Raw genomic sequence first — 19723 nt, forward strand, 5'->3', positions numbered from 1 at the left:
CTTCCTAGGATCCTTTATTTCCTTCAAAATTATTTTCAAGTATTAGTTTTTACAAAAACAATTTGCCTAAACCCTCCAGGTGCTAGTTTCCTCCACCTAAGAAACATTATACTGTGTCTATGCATCTACACACATATGTGTATGTATTAAATATTTTTATGTGTATATATGATGTCTCACCAGATAAATATAAGTCCTTTTAGGAAGAATTTTTTTAATCTTTGTATTTCTAGTGTTTAATACATAGTAGATACTTAATAAAGAATTTTTGGTTGATGACTGAAGTGTACATTTGATAACAAAATAATCTAATTAAAATTTAGGATGATATGAAGTTCTGGAGGCTAGGAAAAGGAGGCTGAACCTTATTCGTGGGGGAATAAGGTGTCATGGAAGTTATTTTGTTTTTTTTTTTTATCAAGGATTGATTTCATCATGATCTAAGCAGACTTTAATAAGTAAATCAATGCAGAGTCTTATATAGTACGGACTTTGTTTCAACAAAGTAGATCATGACCCAATCACTCCTGTCTATCCTGTATGCATTGTCTAATAGAAATCACCATAAGGGGTTGGCTCAGCATTTTTGAAGTCTTCCTCACTTTCTCCTAACATCAACAGAGGACTCTGGTTGACGAATCCTCTCAATTGTTAAATGACTAGCACATCTCTTCCTATTATAAAATTCCTGGAAAATGTCCTTTACTCCTTTTCTTCTTCAGAGATCCTTGCTATTTATGTATGACAGTCAGCTCCCATCAGCCATGTACCTCTCTGGGTAATATTCATCTTTAGTTCTTAAAAGATCTTTCATGGGGGGAGGGGGGAGAAGGGAGAACCAAGATGGCAGAGTAGAAGCAGAAACTTGCTAAGAGCTCTCCCCCCAAGCCCAGAGAAATACCTGTTAAAAATGACTCTAAACAAATTCTGGAGCTGTGGAATCAAAAGAATGACAAAGCAAAGCAGGTCTCCAGCCCAAGACAGTCTGGAAGGTCTATAGAAAACATATATCATGCCTCACTGGAAGCAGAGTGCAGTTCAGTGTGAGCTGTGCAGGCACAGGCAGGACCTGAGCAGTCCTAGGGGAGACTGAATCCCTGGAAGCTATAGTGGTTTCCAGACTTCACAACCCCAAAATGCTGAGGACAAACTGGAAGGTCAGTGGAAAAATTCCTATTAGACCTTTATGAAAGAGTAACAAGGTCTGACTCCAGCCCCAGGGCAGCAGAGGGGGAGGAAGAGCCTGCAGCAGGCACAGCAGCAGTAGCTGTGGCACAGGCAGTGGCTGTTTCTGGAGTTCTAGTTCAACAGGTTGTGGGGGGATCAAATGGCTGACAGTACATCTCTCCCACTTCCACTGGAAGCAGGGAACTATCTTGACAAAGAGCTCAAAACTCAAGTAAACGATTGGGGAAATGAGCAAAAACCAAAAAAGGAATCAACAACAGAATCTTACTTTGGTGATAATGAAAACCACAATATACAAACAAAAGAAGACAATAAAGCCAAAGGTTTTATATTCAAAGCCTCCGAAAATGTATGAATAGATCTCAGGCCATGGAAGAGCTCAAAAAGAATTTTGAAAATCAAGTAAAAGGGGAGTGGAGCCAAGATGGCGGAGTAGAAAGACACACAAATACAGGCTCTATCCACACAGCCCATAAAATACCTGTGGACAAGGATTCTCAACAAATTTTGGAGCAGCAGAAGTAGAGAACAACAGAGTGGAGGAGATTTCCAGCCCAGGATGACCTGAAAGGCCCATGGGAAATGTCTGTTGCACAGAGCAGCCCAGACTTGGCCACTCTGCTCAGCTTGCAAACAGCCCTCAGGGGCGGAATCTCCAGTCATGTAATCCCCAATCCCAGTAGCAGTGGTTCCCTGATCCCTCAACCCACAGGCTCCAAAGGTCAGTGACAGGGTTTTTCGGCTGGCCAGGAATGGAGAAGGGCCTTCCCATAGCTCTGGTCTCAGGCAGTGGCCAGCCAAAGAGGTCACATCAGGCATGTGGCAGCAGTTCCTGCAGCCCCTACAGCAGCATGTTGGATCGTAAAAACCCTTAGGGGCACTGAGGAGTTGAATATTACCTTAGCCTGTGTAGAGGCCCTAAGGGAGCTGGTGGAACTGGAGGCCAGGTGGCTGTGGAGAGGAAACTGCTAACATTCTGGGCACAAAAATGCCTTCTTGTTCCCAGACCAGCATACACAATTGATTGTGCCACCCTGAAGGAACTGAGATTTTACAGATCCCCAGAGTATACCCTACTCCTGACAAAGAATTCAAAAGTCAAGTAACTGCTTGGGAAAATGCCCAAAAAAGGGGAAAAAAAAATCAGACCATAGAAGGTTATTTTCTTGGTGAACAGATATCTCCTCCCATCCTTTCAGATGAGGAAGAACAATGCTTACCATCAGGGAAAGATATAGAAGTCAAGGTTTCTGTATCCCAAACATCCAAAATAAATTTTCAATGGTCTCAGGCAATGGAGGAGCTCAAAAAGGATTTTGAAAATTAAGTAAGAGAGACGGAGGAAAAACTGGGAAGAGAAATGAGTGATTCAAGAAAATCATGAAAAGAGGGTCAACACCTTGCTACAGGAGACCCAAAAAAATGCTGAAGAAAATAACACCTTGAAAAATAGGCTAACTCAACTGGCAAAAGAGGTTCAAAAAGCCAATGAGGAGAAAAATGCTTTAAAAAGCAGAATTAGCCAAATGGAAAAGGAGGTTCAAAAGCTCACTGAAGAAAATAGTTCTTTAAAAATTAGAATGTGACAGATGGAGGCTAATGACTTTATGAGAAACCAAGAAATCACAAAACAAAACCAAAAGAATGAAAAAATGGAAGATAATGTGAAATATCTCATTGGAAGTACAACTGACCTGAAAAATAGATCCAGGAGAGACAATTTAAAAATTATGGGACTACCTGAAAGCCATGATCAAAAAAAAAGAGCCTAGAAATCATCCTTCATGAAATTATCAAGGAAAACTGCCCTGATATTCTAGAACCGGGCAGTAAAATAAATATTGGAAGAATCCACTGATCACCTCCTGAAAGAGATCCAAAAAGAGAAACTCATAGAAACATTGTGACCAAATTCCAGAGTTCCCAGGTCAAGGAGAAAATATTGCAAGCAGCTAGAAAGAAACAATTCAAGTATTGTGGACTTACAATCAGGATAACACAAGATCTAGCAGCTTCTACATTACGGGACTGAAGGGCATGGAATATGATATTCCAGAAGTCAAAGGAACTAGGACTAAAACCAAGAATCACCTACCCAGCAAATTGAGTATAATACTTCAGGGGAAAAAATGGTCTTTCAATGAAATTGAGGACTTTCAAGCATTCTTGATGAAAAGGCCAGAGCTGAAAAGAAAATTTGACTTTCAAACAGAAGAATCAAGAGAAGCATGAAAAGGTAAAGAGCAAAGAGAAATCATAAGGGCCTTACTAAAGTTGAACTATTTACATTCCTACATGGAAAGACAATATTTGTAACTCTTGAAACTTTTTTCAGTATCTGGGTAGTTGGCAGGATTATACACACACACACATACACACACACACACACATGCACACACACACAGACAGACACACAGACAGAGAGCACAGGGTGAATTGAATAGGATGCGATCATACCTTAAAAAAATGAAATTAAACAGTGAGAGAGAAATATATTGGGAGGAGAAAGGGAGAAGTTGAATGGGGCAAATTTTCTCTCATAAAAGAAGCAAGTGAAAGACTTCTCAGTGGATGGAAAAAAGGGGGAGGTGAGCAAAAAAACATGAAAATCAAGTAAAAGACGTAGAGCAAAAATTGGGAAGAAAAATGAGAGTTATGCCAGAAAAATCATGAAAAACGAGTCACCAAATTGCTAAAGAGAACCCAAAAAATTCTGAAGAAAACAGCACCTTAAAAATAGACTAATTCAAATGGCAAAAAAGATCCAAAAAGCCAATGAGGAGAAAAATGCCTTAAAAAGCGGAATTGGTCAGATGGAAAAGGAGGTACAAAAGCTCACTGAAGAAAATAATTCCTTAAAGATTAGAATGGAACAGATGGAAGCTTAAACCAAGATATTACAAAACCAAACCAAAGGAATGAAAAAATAGTAGACAATGTGAAACATCTCATGGGAAAAATAATTGACCTGGAAAATAGATCCAGGAGAGAAAATTTAAAAATTATGGGACTACCTGAAAACCATTATCAAAAAAAGAGCCTAGGCATCAACTTTCCAAAAAGTATCAAGGAAAATTGCATTGATACTCTACAACTAGAAGGTAAAACAGACATTGAAAGAATCCATTAAATACATCTTCAAAGAAATGCCAAAAGGAAAACTCCTAGGAATATTGTAGCCAAATTTCAGAGTTCACAGATCAAGGAGAAAATATTGCAAGCAACCAAAAAGAAACAATTTGAGTACTGTGGAAACACAATGAAGATAACACAAAATCTAGCAGCTTCTACCCTAAGAGATCAGAGTGCTTTGGATATGATATTCCAGAGGTCAAAGGAGCTAGGATTTAAACCATGAATCACCTACCCAATAAAACTGAGTATATATTTCAGGAGAAAAATTGGTCATACAGTGAAATAGAGGACTTTCAAGCTTTCTCGATGAAAAGATCAGAGTTTAACAAAACTCAAAAACAAACACACACACACACACACACACACACACACAAACAACCTAAGAATCAAGAGAAGCATGATAAGGTAAACAGGAAAGAGAAATCATAAGGGACTTGCCAAAGTTAAAGTGTTCACCTTGCTACATAGAAAGATGATATTTTTAACTCAGTATTAGGGTACTTGGAGGAATTATATACATATAGATAAAGGACACAGGGTGAGTTGAATATGAAGGGATGATATTTAATAAAACAAAAGTAAGGATTAAGAGAGGAATATATTGGAGGAAGGAGAAAGGGAAAAATAGAATGTGGTATATTATCTCTCACATAAAAGAGGCAAGAAAAAGCTTGTTCAATGGAGGGGAAGAGGGGGGAGGAGAGAAGGAAAGTTTAATTCTTACTCATTGGATTTGGCTAAAGAAGAGAATAACTCTCAGTTTGGTAGGAAAATCTATCTTACACTACAGAAAAATGGGGGAAGGGAATAAGTGGGTGTGGGGGATGATAGAAGGGAGGGCAAATGGGAGAAGGGAGTAATTAGAAGTAAACACTTTTGAAGAGTCAAAAATACTTTTTGACCCTGTGGTCAAAAGAAAGAATCAAATAAATGGGGGCAGGGCAGGATGGGATAAAGAGAAATATAGTTAGTCTTTCACATCATGACTGTTTTGGAAAGTTTTTGCATGACTGTACATGTGTAACCTATATTGAATTCCTTACTTTCTCAGTGAGATGGGTGGGGAGGGAAGAAAGGAGAGAAGTCAGAACTCAAAGTTTTAAAAACAAATGTTAAAAATTGTTTTAACATGCAACTGGGAAAAAAGGCATATAAGTAATGAGGTATAGAAATCTATCTTGCCCTATAAGAAAATAGAAGGAAAGGGGATGAGAGAAGAGAGAGGTGTGAGAGAAGGGAGAGTATATTAAGGGAAGGGGTAACTGGAATGCAGGATGTCTTGGGGTGGGAAGGGGAGTAAGATGGGGAGAAAATCTGAAACTCAAAATCCTGTGGAAATGAATGTTGAAAACTAAAACTAAATAAACTATTTAAAACAAAGATATTTCATATTTTAATACCTTATTGCAATACCAGTAAATTGTTAATATTGAATAAATAGGTTTTTGCTTTCCTGAGAAGCTTGAGAGTCAGTAATTGAGTTTTAGAATGTCTTGAAAGCAATTGGTCACACTCTTCTCATTTTTAAATCTGGGCCCATTGCATTGCCGATCTGCATGAGCTGTCACACATATACATACTGCTGAACAATAAGGCAGCCATCAAAATGAATATTGAAATGGGATGAAATACATATTCTTCATCCATTTTGTCTTTCTTGTGTACATGGAAAGGCCAAAAAATCCTTCAAGTTATTACTCATCTCTTCCAAAGGCTTTACGGTATCCTGGGGCTTGAAATCAATGTGCCATCTACAAACAAAGACTTTACTATCCATGGACAAGTTATATAAAGAAAAAAATATTCAGGAAGTCATACATAGGATGGATTGGAAGGCAAAGCAATTAGAGATAGGAGCATTGCAACAGCTCTGAAAGGTGGTAATAAAGACCTAAAACAAAGATTGTGGCAGTGATAATAAGGCATTAAAAAAACTCCAAGAGATTTTTCAGAGATGGAATTTGCAGGATTTGGTAAATTATTTGATGTGAGATGTAAAGGAGATGAAAAAGTCAAAGATAACCTCAGGGTTTTAGACTTAGGTAAAGCATTTTGAGGGGAAAAGCTAATGATTTAAATGTGAGGTTTATGGAAGTTAAGTACTATAAATGAATAGTATGCTTCAGTCCCTCAAAGATCTATAATTTCATCCTTGTGGGTATTTCTTTCCCCAATACAGAACTCAGCCACCATGTCTTAGTAGATGGTTTAATGAGCTATTGTGGCCAATATCATCCATATTATAATGAGCACCTCTAAATTTAGCTAGAAACATCCTCACAAAAGACTACAATCATTTACTTGAAACCTTTCTGGTTTGATGAGTTCTGACAGAATTTCTCCTGCAATGGCAGGGTTTGAGAACCCAAGATCACCTCCAGGCCATGCTGGTATGTTGGAGGAAGACAATAGTGAAGCACAATTATTTCTACTACTGTTTACAATGGTTTATTTGATGAGACAAGATGTGTATATATCTAATAATTACATTATGATCAAAGCATTGGCAATTAAGAGCCAAAATGGATGGAACAGACAACAAATCTTCAGGGGAGGAAGACATCAAAGCGTCTAGTATAAATTAACTCACGAAAGAATGAGCTGAGGACTGAAGGCTGACTAGAATTTGAATTAAAAAAGGCTAAGAGAGGCATGGACATACACGGGGTGGGGAGTGGAGGGGGAGGAGTGAAGGGAAGTGAAAGAGAGAGAGAGAGAGAGAGAGAGAGGGAGGGAGAGATGTATTTCAGGAAAGATAAATAAGGCTAGGGTGGTGAAAATAAAGAAAGCATATTCTACTCACACAGTGATGAGATGATGTAATTATTTGGCCTTAAATGGGTAAAACTTCTCTCAAGACCTAAAACACACATAGTACTTGGCTCCAATTATACCTTAGTTGTTTCTGAACCTTATAGGCTGAAATAAAGAAACCCTGGGAGGGACAACTTTCTGAAATAGGCTGGGTAGGCAGACTAGTAAAAACAGACAGCATACACCTCTGATGGCTTTTCTGTCTTTGTTATCTCTTTGAGAGCTCACCCCATTATGCTTCATCTCTATTAAAAATAAATGAGATAATTTGCTTGGTTGCCCTTCCTCATTTCTTAGAGTATTTCCCTCATTTCTAATAACAAATGAAAATGTGCTATGATCACAGTGCATGACAGTATCTTTGAGAAAATAGAAACTGAACATTTTAATTGTCATTTAAAATCCTTCATAATTTGATCCATTAAGGAGAATTTTTCTTATTGTTGTATGTACACTTCTCAATGATACTTACAAAAGTGACATCTTTCAATAACGTTTTCTTGGTCTGCTTGCAAGAACTGAAAAAATAAAATGTTAAATTTGTATTGTGAGAAAATTTGTTATTTTCGTATCACCAACATCTTCCATAAATCAGGTTGATTTCTCCACTTATTTGTCTCATTTGCAAAGAAAAAGAAATTCGTTTTCATTCTTGGCAAACATTTTTTAAAATGTTGCAAAAAGAATATATTAGAGAGTTAATTATTCAAATACTTTTTTAAAAGTCTTAGGAAAAGGTGAAATTTTAAAAAAATCAACTCTATTATTCACTTCCTATAGTATGCATTGAACCACTTTGTAAGTAAGATGAGCTGAGCACACTGCAGTTAACTGTTTACTGAGATGTTCTGTCCTTATGTTCTGTGAAGACAGATATTTTTGCTTTGCTCTTTCATCCTTCCCAATGGCCTTAAAGGATTCAGAGTACCTCATTTTCATGGCTAATTCCTCCAGTTAAGTCTTTGATTTCACCATCTACTTCTTTTCCAGGACTATTCTCCACTGATTCTTCCCTCTGCTCTCTCCTGGTCCTCTTTATCTATATAAACTCTTCCAATTAGACTTCTTTCAGGCCTCATATTATTTCTGAACCTTGCAAGTATTGGTGTCACACACACATGCATGCACACATGCACGCACACACATGCACAGCAAATAAACAAGAGATCACAATGCCTATTGACATGTTCTTACCTGCTTATTTAATTCATTCCTGTGGCCTCAATTAACAATACCTGGTCAATCTATACATCCAGTATGACAGCTCTGTCTGACAAATAGATTTATCATAGAATCATAGAATCTCAGAAGTGAAGCTGTTCTGATTGATCACCTCTTTCAAACTGTTATTACAGGTTAGTAATTAACCCCTTTGCAATATCTCAGGCAAATGGTCATCACATCTCTTCTGAAGGTAAGACTACTAAGCAGGTAAAATTCACTACCTTCTCTAACTTTTGGACAACTTAGCCTTTTTTTCCCTTTATTTAAAGCCAAAATCTGCCTCTCCTTAACTTCTATATACTGTTCTTAATTCTGATCTATGAAGCCAAGAAAAGTAAATCTAATCTCATTTCTGCATGACAAACATCCTGTCAGATACTTGAAGATTAGATACCATGCCTCTCCAAGGCTTGTCTTCTACAGGCTAAACATCCCCAGTTCATTGAAATGCTTCTGTAATAGCATGATCTATCACAATTCTGGAAACTCTCTTCTGGACAGTTGGATAATGCCCTTTCTAAAGTCTGGTGCCCAGAATTCCAGATATCTTCTGGCTAGGACAAAGTACAGTAAAAATCTCATGTCTCTAATTCTTGATGATATACTCCCATTTATATTGTCTAAATTTTCTTCCCACTGCCTTTTGTCCTCTGGCATGTCTTACTATTGACACATTTTTGAGCCTGCAAACTACTAAAATAATAAAATTGTCCCCAGTCACTGGGCCACCCAGAACTCAGCAAACTCTGTCCTTGATCCTTCACTTCCCATGTCCCACCTCCACTCCCACTCTTACCCCTATCTCCATCATGACACCAACCTGCCTCAGACCATTACCAAAGAGGAACAGGAATACTATCTGATATCCACTATCTAGAGCATCCATTGGATTCTAGCTTATAATAATTCAAAAGAAATAGCAGGAATTTTTCACTGCTGTCCAGGAGATCTCTGCTGATTATGGAAAAAAATGAACACTAGTAAATATATTGAAGGAGAAATTTGCCTTTGGTGATATTGTAATTGAGCATTCATAATATAGAGAAGTAATTCAGCTACAGGGTGACCAGGGCAAGAACATATGCCAGATTCCTCCTCAAGATTGAACTAAGGACGACCAGCTGAAGGTTCATGGGTTGCAAATGTTTGTGGCTCACTGAAACTTAAATAAGGATTTCCTTACAATGAGAAGAAAAATACCCTTCTGTCCCTTTTTGCAATTTCAAAAACCTCACAGCTTGTATAATGTAACCATTTGGAATCCTCTATTTAACTTGGACTTATGTAATTTATTCATGTAATTAAGTAAAAAGAAACATGCTGTCTGGTGTTGCAGTTCTTCATTTAAACAAAGTGAAGTCTGGGAGTACTCAGTCTGAAACACAAATAATCTAATGGTTTAGTAAAGTCCCAAGCCCATGTAACATGTAAGACTATGTCTATCCAATGCCTCCTTGGTGCTCCTCTGTAGAGTTCCCTGTCCATTTAAGAGAATGCTCATACCACTGGAGTTGCCTTTGCTGATGCTCAGAAGAGTAAATTTATGCCACTAACATCCAGTCATAGCAAGATAACTGTAACCTTTGGTAGCAAGCTGGGATTCCCCTGGTAACATGTATAACTTTACCAGGTAAGAGTTTTGTTTTGAGGTAATGGCAGGAAATCTTATTTCTTAGTTCACACCAAGGTCTGGGGTTGTAGATATTTTAGTAGTCCCTTGCCCCTGGGTGAGGTACAACTGGAGGAAACACCATATTGTGAAGCCAACTTTGTCTGAATTAAATTTTTGACAAGAAACAAACTTTGACCTAATGCATCAAAACAGTCAATTTAGGAACTAAAGAGTTTGCCACTTATGAGCCACATCTACCCCATACCGTGCAAAATGACAAATTGATTTGGCTTGATTTCCTTCTTTGCTTCTTTCTTTCATTCATTCTTTCTTTTCCTTATTTTCTTTTTTAGTTTAGATGTTATATAATGTATTTAAGTTCTTAATAAAATGTTTTCAGAGATGTGAAAAAATGCTAAAACCACAGGTCTGCTACATTTAAAAAGTTGTATATTTTATTTACTTATATGTATAAATGTTTTATTTTCCTTTAATGTAATGTAAGTTCATTGAAGACATGGACTCTTGTATCCTTAGAGCTTAGTATAATATCTATAGGTATTTAATAAATGTTTTTGAATTAATGGATGGTTTTAAACATATTATTAAATGGCATCTTATTGTTTTAAACAAAGTTGAAATCTATTTGGATCTTAATACTGCTATCCAACATCTTAACTCTTACTACAAAACTATTCAGATAGTTTTATGCTATCTAAAAATATAAAAAGCATGCCATTTATATTTTCATGAAAGTCATTTATGAAAATAGTTAAGTAAAAATACCAAGTAGAAATATATCTGACATTCCACTAAGTATTTTATCTTGACATCAATCCATCAATGACTAATTTTTGAATCTCAACATTAAACAAGTTGCAAAGGTACTATATATAATAGCATCTACTGACATCTCGCCATCTTGTCCATGAGAATAAGAAATTTTGCAAAATGTTTTCCTAAAAATCTCAGTATATCAATAATAGTCTCCCAAAATTTTTTCAGTTAATAAATATTTTTCTCTCTTTATTCTACCTGTGCTCTACCAAAAGAAGGAAAATAGGTAATGATAATTAGTATTTGTGTAATGCTTTATATTTTGCAAAGCACTTTACAAATATTAATTCATTTCATTCTCATAAGAACCCTTAGAAGTAGTTGCTATTATTTTTCTAATTTTATAAATAAAGTTCTTAAGGCAGACTGAGTTTAGTGACATACCAGAATCATACAGTTAACAAATGTCTGAGGCCCCACATGATCTCAGGGCTTTCTGACTGCAGGTTAAGAAGGAAGAGAAAGAAAGAAAGAAAGAAAGAAAGAAAGAAAGAAAGAAAGAAAGAAAGAAAGAAAGAAAGAAAGAAAGAAAGAAAGAAGAAGGAAGGAAGGAAGGAAGGAAGGAAGGAAGGAAGGAAGGAAGGAAGGAAGGAAGGAAGGAAGGAAGGAAGGAAGGAAGGAAGAAAGAAAGAAAGGAAGGAAGGAAGGAAGGAAGGAAGGAAGGAAGGAAGGAAGGAAGGAAGGAAGGAAGGAAGGAAGGAAGGAAGAAAGGAAGGAAGGAAGAAAAAGAAAGGAAGGAAGGAAGGAAGGAAGGAAGGAAGGAAGGAAGGAAGGAAGGAAGGAAGGAAGGAAGGACATTAATTTTCCCTTTAATACTATATTCTCGAATTTTGGCAGAAAGTTCAACTTAGCCAATAATTCATAAATTTCACTGTTTCCTTCTTTTAAATTTAGGACATTCAACTTCTTTCCACTGTGTGGCTCTTTTTCTTTTTCTTCATGATTTCTTTTTAATCATTGATGGCAGATCAACAATCCCATGTAGCATTTTTAGTATGGAACAACTCATTTCCTTCACACCTGGTGACTTGAACTCATTGGGGATAAAGAAGTATTCTCTTAGCACTTTCTTACCTGTACTTTTCATCTTCATCTTCTTTTTTTTTATTTTTCTCTTCCCAATCTGAATTTCATTTACCTTGGAGATGGAAGAAGAAGAGAAACAAAAAAGTAATATTGACAAAGAAGGAGGAAGAGGTAGAAGATAATCTGCTTTCTCTCTACCTCTATAAAATCATTCACCTCAAGCAAGAATCTCATCCTACCTTGACACCACTTTTGACACCAAACAGGACTCAGAAGGCATTTTGGTTTTCTTTAGGGTAAGTTGCTAAGTTTAGCTCCTTTTGAGCAAAGCAGAATTGAGACCACACAAAGTAAACACAGGATGCGCAAATTTGGGATATCCAGCCCAAATATTCAAATGGACTATCTGTGCCCAACCTGTGGTAGAGCATTCCAAGCTCATACTGGTACGATCAGCCACAGTCAGACACACTGAAATTTCATTTTACAATGGTGATGTCATTTTGGTCCTCTTCGAAGACAAAGGACAACAACCAACCATGATTGACATTATTTTTATTGCTTCCCTGCCACTCTTTTTTATTTATCTTCAATTATCTCATTTTGCTTCTTTCATTTATCCATGTCTTTAAAAAAAATCTGAGTTGACTGTGAATCTAAATTGCTCACTTCAGATAGTTTCCTCTCCTTTTTATCAAGATCATTTTTGTTTCTATCCCTAGAATTTCATACTCAAGAGCTTCTCATTCATCTTGGGCTATCATCCCCAAGATAGTTTTAGTCATTATACTATCCGTTCTTTCTCAAACTCTTTGAAATTTCCTATCCTCAAATTCTGGGTGCACACAACACTGTCTGGTTTTCATGTCATATAAATTGACACTAAATTGGAGTTGTTATCTCTACCTGGATGCTTTGCCTGATTCTCAGTCTGAACTCTTCTAAACTGAATACATCTTTTTATCTAAATAAATCCTTTCTCTTCTTTTTTTCCCAAATATGTTCGATATCATGATCATTATACTATTCATTGGAGTCATCTTTTGCTTTTCTATTTCTCTACATCTAATCAGTTAACAAGTCTGGTATCCTAACTTCACAATATTTCTTACATCTACCTCTTGCTCTCTTTTCAATTATCATACTGTTTCAAATAGACATTACCACTATTGTAATAGCCTCCTATATAGCCTCTAAATTTCAATCTGAATCTATGATCCTATTAGAAATGAGTTCAGATAGTTGATAATATGGCATAAAGTAGAAAATAGTAACACAAAAAAATAAAGGAAAGTTCTAGTCAAAGTTCTGTAAGGAATATGAAACAGAGATTGCCGTTGGCTGGATGAATCACAGAATACTTCATGGAAATTATAACACATCAGATAAGTCTTGGGAAAAAAAAAACAAAACAAAACTTAAAGGTCACATAGTCTGACTCTTTAATTTTACAGATTACTAAACTCAGGCCTAAAGAGGGAAAGTGACATCCAAAAGCAATGGTGCTAAGTAATAAGGCTAAAATTTGAAATTTAATTCATTCTAATTCTAGTATTATTTCCACTGCACCACAGTAATTCTATAAAATTAAATTCTTTTACTTACAATATAAACCTTAGACAATCTAGAATCATCCTTATTTGCCAGTCTTTAAAAAATATTTCTCTTATTCATGTACTCTGTTGTACATCAAAATTGGATCACTCTCTATTCCCTAAATATATCCTGAATTTCTATGTTGTTGTGTCTTTATTCATGTTGGTTTTTATATTTGTGTTGTCCTCCCTTTATCACTTCATAAACTTAATTCCTAACTATTCACTTAACATGTGATTCAAGTGCATTCTTCTCCATGAACCATTCCTTGATTCCCACGTATTGATAATATACTTTGTCCTCCATTTTCACCTAAACCTTTGCAAATCATTTAACCTTCTTATTCCTCAGTTTTCTTATATGTAGAATGAGAGTATTAGAAAAAATGGCTTCTGAGTTCCCTCCTAGCTTTAGATTTATGAGGTTCTAATCTTCAGAGCTCAAATGCCTTTATAATGTTATGCTTTGGTAGATAAGTATTTGTGTTTCTTTACTTCCTAAGCTCTAAGTTTATTGAAGACAAGGACATATAAGACATAGGTCTATAAGACATAGGTCTTATCTAAGCTATATATCTTTTCAAGTAAGTTGGATTTTGCTCTGAAAACAGTAGGTAACCAACATTTCTTAAATAAATAAAGGAACGATAGAAGTAATTGCACTGAAAAAGGTAGCTCTTCCTGATGACTTTTCAATAAGTAAAATGTTTTAAACAAAAGTTAAATGAGTTACCTGAGAAAATAGACAATAAAACTATATCAATGGGAGACATCAACTTTCCCCTTTCAAATCTAGATAAATCTAATTTAAAAAATAAACCAGGAAGGAAATAAGAAAATTAATAGAATTTTAGAAAAGTACAGTATGGTAGATTTCTGGAGAAAATTGAATGTGAATATTTCCTTAAAAGGATAAATAGCATCTATCTATAACCCTCAGTAAGTATTATAGAAGTCTTCACAATAAGATCAGGAGTGAAGCAAGGGGGTCCAATTTCACCACTACCATTCAATATTGTACAAGAAATGCAAAAGGAAAAAAAGAAATTGAAGAAATTAAAATAGTAACGAGAAAACACAATTACCATTCTTTGTAGATGATATGATGGTATACTTAAAGCATCCTAGAGAATCAACTAAAAAACTAATTGAAATAATTAACAACTTCAGCAAAGTTTTAGGTTATAAAATAAACCCACATAAAGCATCAGCATTTCTATATATTACCAACAAAGTCTAGCAGCAAGAGATAGAAAAAAAATTCTAGTCAAAATAACTATAAACTGTGTGAAATATTTTGGAGTCTAGATGTTAAGACAAGCATAGGAGCTATGTGAACACAATAACAAAACTTTTCACACTAATAAAGTCAGGTTTGAACTACTGGGGAAAATATTGATTGCTTATTCATAGGCTGAGTCAATATAATGAGCCAATATCTTTGGATCTCATGCATCTGACAAAATGTTTTGCCCATACTAGGTGCTCCAAGCTTCACAAATTTAATTGTATTATTCAAAGAAGGAACAGAATCCCACGTATAGATAATAAAATCTCTCATAAAAATTACTTAAGTACTTTAAATATTCTGTTGTGATAAATGTTCTTTCTAGCCCTATCCTTATTTAGGCTATAAGGCAGAACATAGGATTCTGACTTAAAACTTTGAAATTGTATAGATGTAGGTGCATATGTATGTATATTTAATATACATTTGTGTATGCATGCATGTGTATGTAAATGTACGCACTTGATGTGTATAAACATACATATATATACATATATACACTATATGTATATATGTGCATGTATACAAAAGCATGCACCCGTAAGCATATATACATACACATACACATACAGATGCATATGTGTTTATGTATCTGTGTGTATATATATATATATGTGTGTGTGTGTGTATATATAGATATACACATATATCTATATACACACACATATAAATATGCATGCATGTGTGTGTGCGCGTGTATGTATGCTTGGTGACTCCCAATATTTGGAAAGTTAATTCTTGATCTCTGTTTTTCTGTTAGAAGGACAAAAGATATTAATGAGAATCACAGAGAGTGATAATATGGAGAAGGTACAATATGTACTTCTATTAAGAGACCTCCAGGAAACAAGATTTTATTAAGTTCTTTGTATTAGTAACTGTCCTAAGTGCAGGAGATACAAATAGAAACAAAAAGAAAGATATTATCTGTCATCAAGGAACTTAAATTCTAATGAAGAAAACACATATAAAAGGGAGTCTACAAAAGGAAGGGGAGGAACACATACAGAGGAAAAGTGGCAAAGTCCCAAGAGTCATATAAACAAATTTAAGAGAAGAATGATGTGTGGTTGGTCTGAGTCCATATCCCAAATGGAGATCCCAGAAGGAAATTACCTGTTGGAGAAAGGGACCAGCATTGCAGGAGGAATGTTCCAGGTTGAGAAGACTCCAAATTAAGAAGTTCAGGTACAGTTTAGGTACGGTGATGAAGTCCAGGGAGTCAGAAGCAAATATCCAGGAAGAGGATAAAACATGGTCAGGAGGGACCTATGGCCCAAATTGAGGCATTGGAAGGAACTCACCAATGAGAGAATGAAGCCAGCATCATTGAGGAATATTTCAAGGTGAGAAGTCCCCAGTGTTGAGAAGTTATTCACAATAATGCAATTCACTGAAGTTCAATATTTTGCCCAATATGGAGATGGACCAGAAGACATATTGGACAAATTAAATATGAATCTCAGTCCTGCAAAGATCAAGGACTGTAAGAAGAATAGGCCTGGAAAAACTAGTAGGTGAAACAGTGAATTAGCAAAATGACTTGGAGTTAAAATTGACTGAGCTCAAATTTTGCCTCAGATACTTACTAACTATGGGACCCTGGACTTAAACCTTATTTGCCTTAATTTCTTAATTCGTAAAAGGGCAATTTTATTTCACTGGCTTGTTATGAGGACCAAATGAGATAATAATTATAAAGTACTTAGCATGTAACAAGACCTATATAAATATATATACACACATACATAGATATGTGTATATGTGTATATATGTATATATTTGTGTATATGTGTGTATGTGTGTGTGTGTATAGACCTATATAAATGTTACTTAGTAATAGTAGTAGTGGTAGTAGCAATAATAGTAGTGGTAGTAATAAGAAACACCAAGAAGTAAATAAGAGTAGAGCATTCACCAAGTTACCACAAGTGTCAATTTGCCTTAGTCTCTAGTTAAGGAAAAGCAATATATGCATATTTGCTAAAAAGAATTAGGCAAGAAACAGCAGATTTGCAAAGCTAGTGACAAGGAATCATGATAGATATAATCAGGGTTGTGCTGGTAAATGTTTAAGAGCCAGCTGAGCAACAGAAGAGAGAGAAGAAATGCATGTATGACACACATTTAAGTTTAATTTGCATTTTCTCCATCACCTTCTTAGGTCTAGACAAAGAAAAGAATAAGAAATCAAGCCCAGATATATTGTATTTGGTGATTTGTAAGGTGTAAATACTCACACTGATGCTTTGACTACACGTTGAGCTCCGGCATGTTCTACTTTGTGTGTGTGTGTGTGTTCGTCCTCTATTGCTAAAGAAGACTATGCCATCAGTGAAATGATGACGTGACTTGGACTTCTTTGTTTTGAGTGAGGGAGGGCTGTGTAGGTCACCAGCCTCACTTCTCCTCCAGAGCCATCTGAATTCAGTGACCAGATATTCATCAGGATGACTGGAAATGACCCAGGATGAGGCAATTGGGGTTAAGTGATTTGCCCAAGGTCACACAGCAAGTGAATGTCAAATGTCTGAGGTGAGATTTGAACTCAGGTCCTCCTGACTCCTTCACTGGTGCTTTACCCACTGCATCATATAGCTGCCCCAACAGTGTTGGGAAAGAGTCTGTGAAGTAGCTTGCTGGCTCTAAACCCTCCTAACCATGCAAAAGACTCTTCTTAACTAATTTATTTCTGGGAATCTCTTGCTTTTCAATTTGGCCTTGGTCATACTAAAATGATAGATTTAAGCTAGTTCTACTCCATTTTTATATAAGTATTTCATGTATGTGTGTCCTATCTACAACCCTTACAGTGTCAATTCCTTCTCTTTACTTCTGTCATTAAAGGGATTCAGGAAGTGACAGAATATTAGATCAGGGAAAGCCCAACCTGAGAGTGAAGGGAGGACAAAATGGAATGTCAAAATCTAAGCAATAAGCAATGAAGATGAGAAGGAGGGTACTAATTTTGAGATTGATAGAGGTATATGTGAGTTCAAGACAAGCATCTGAAGTTAGAATTTAAGTACATCAATTTCAAAACAGTATTCAAAACTAATCCATGCAGGAGTAAAGCAGTTGAAGAATAACAGATCAAACAGCAGCCAGTTAACAGAGTACCCCAATAGTACCTTTCAGGGACCTAAACAGAGGATAACAAGGTTATAAGTGTCAGGCATACAACATAAGTACTTTAATCAATTGTTAGCTCAGTAACTCAGAACATTAACATTACATGGCTTTTGAGGTGCCTGTGGCTCTAGACCTATGATCCTAAGAGTCTTGAAAGGGTCTTGAGATGCCTCTCTTCCCCCTTTACCTTTGGGAAAGATAGATCCTTATTAAGGAAAGATAAATTTAGTTATTAGCTTTGTGATTTACAGGCTATTTAAAATGACTAGGTATTGATGAAAATACTTTGCATTCATTGTCTAATTGTCATTTCAATTCAAACAAATAACTATTGATTAAAGTACTTATGTTGTATGCCTACCAAAAAAAACCCCAGCTTTATCTGTAAGGAACAAAAATCTGTATTTGAATCCTGCCCCCAGCACTTAGTGTGTGACACAGGGCAAGTCATGTAATGTCTTGGTCTCACTTTTATCATCACTAAAATAAAAATAACAATAATAGCACTCATCTCAGAGGGCTATGGATAAAATGACAAAAACATAAAATAAAAGCTTTGTGAAATTTAAAGTGTTATGCAAATAGTCCTGAGAGGATGTCTAGGCATCATCATGGCTCTCTGTAAATTTTTCAGATCATGGGAAAGAAATAGTCACATAGAGGACTTTTCTATATGTGTTCTACTTTTTCTTTGTGCAACATATAAATCTATAAAGTAATAACTTTCACTATTTTATGAGATATTTCTTGATTTCTTTCTTATGGTTGCAGGTATGGGGAAAGAAAAGAGCAGGGTGAGGAGAGAAGGAGGAGAGAAGGAGAAAGAGAGAAGGAAAGAGAAAGAGAGAGAGAGAGATGGATATCAGAACTATACAATAATCTGGTTTGACTTATTTTCCAAGATATTTCCTGTAGGCTCTGAAGATGGATTTCCTTATTCATTGATATTTGTACTTTTGAGGAGGATATGTTTATGCTCAGAAAGTAATGCCTTGGGCTACATGTAGAAAGGATATTTTTTTTGATATAAGAAAGATATTGATGTCTTTTACTCAAATGCAAGTTTTGGATTTAGCCAACGGCTCCCTGAGGCGACCCTTATGCTTCCCTTAGTGTGCGAAGTTGATCTCCCCCAGCATCCCACAGTTGGAGCCTGGGGCTGCTGAATGCTACTGATTCCTGGTGTTCAGCTCTCTACCTTTCTCTGAAAAGAAAGACAATGGCTGAGAGAATGCTTCTGGGGAGAAAAATATGAAGGGGCTCATTCCTCCTAAATACTCATTCTGTCATCCTTTCTTTAAGAGTCTGAACATCTGAAAACAGAGATGGCTCAACAGCAGAAACACACACCCTGGGGCCCAAGAGCATAAGCTCAGCAGGATGGAAACAGACCAAAGGCACTCAGCACAGGCCACATCCCATCAATCAGCAACTGTCAATTGAAACCTTCCACCATATCTTTGAAGTTGTGGGGAGATCAAGGACATAGGTCCTACCAAGAAGCCTTGAATATAATATAATATAGTAGATATATCTCACTAATCATTCTCTTTCCTAACCTAGAAGCAGTTAATTCTGGTTTATCCTGGGATGAAGGGTCGGGGAGTGAGGGAAGCTGATGTGAAATAAACTTGCATATAGTAGGCACGTAATAAAAGCTTGCTGAATGTATTTGAATGAATTAGATTAATCAGCATCCTTACTCTTCCACCTCAAAGTCATTAGTAATTAAATATTCTTACTAATAACTAAAATAAATCTAAGTTGAATTCAAATTAATAAACATATGAAGTGCTTTCTATTTCCATGTCATACAGGATAGTTGGAAAGAGGGGAGTCTGGAAAGGTTTTCTTGCAAGTGTGAAGGAAACC

This window comes from Notamacropus eugenii, chromosome 5 (genome assembly GCF_028372415.1).
Source record: "Notamacropus eugenii isolate mMacEug1 chromosome 5, mMacEug1.pri_v2, whole genome shotgun sequence".
Taxonomy (NCBI): domain Eukaryota; kingdom Metazoa; phylum Chordata; class Mammalia; order Diprotodontia; family Macropodidae; genus Notamacropus; species Notamacropus eugenii.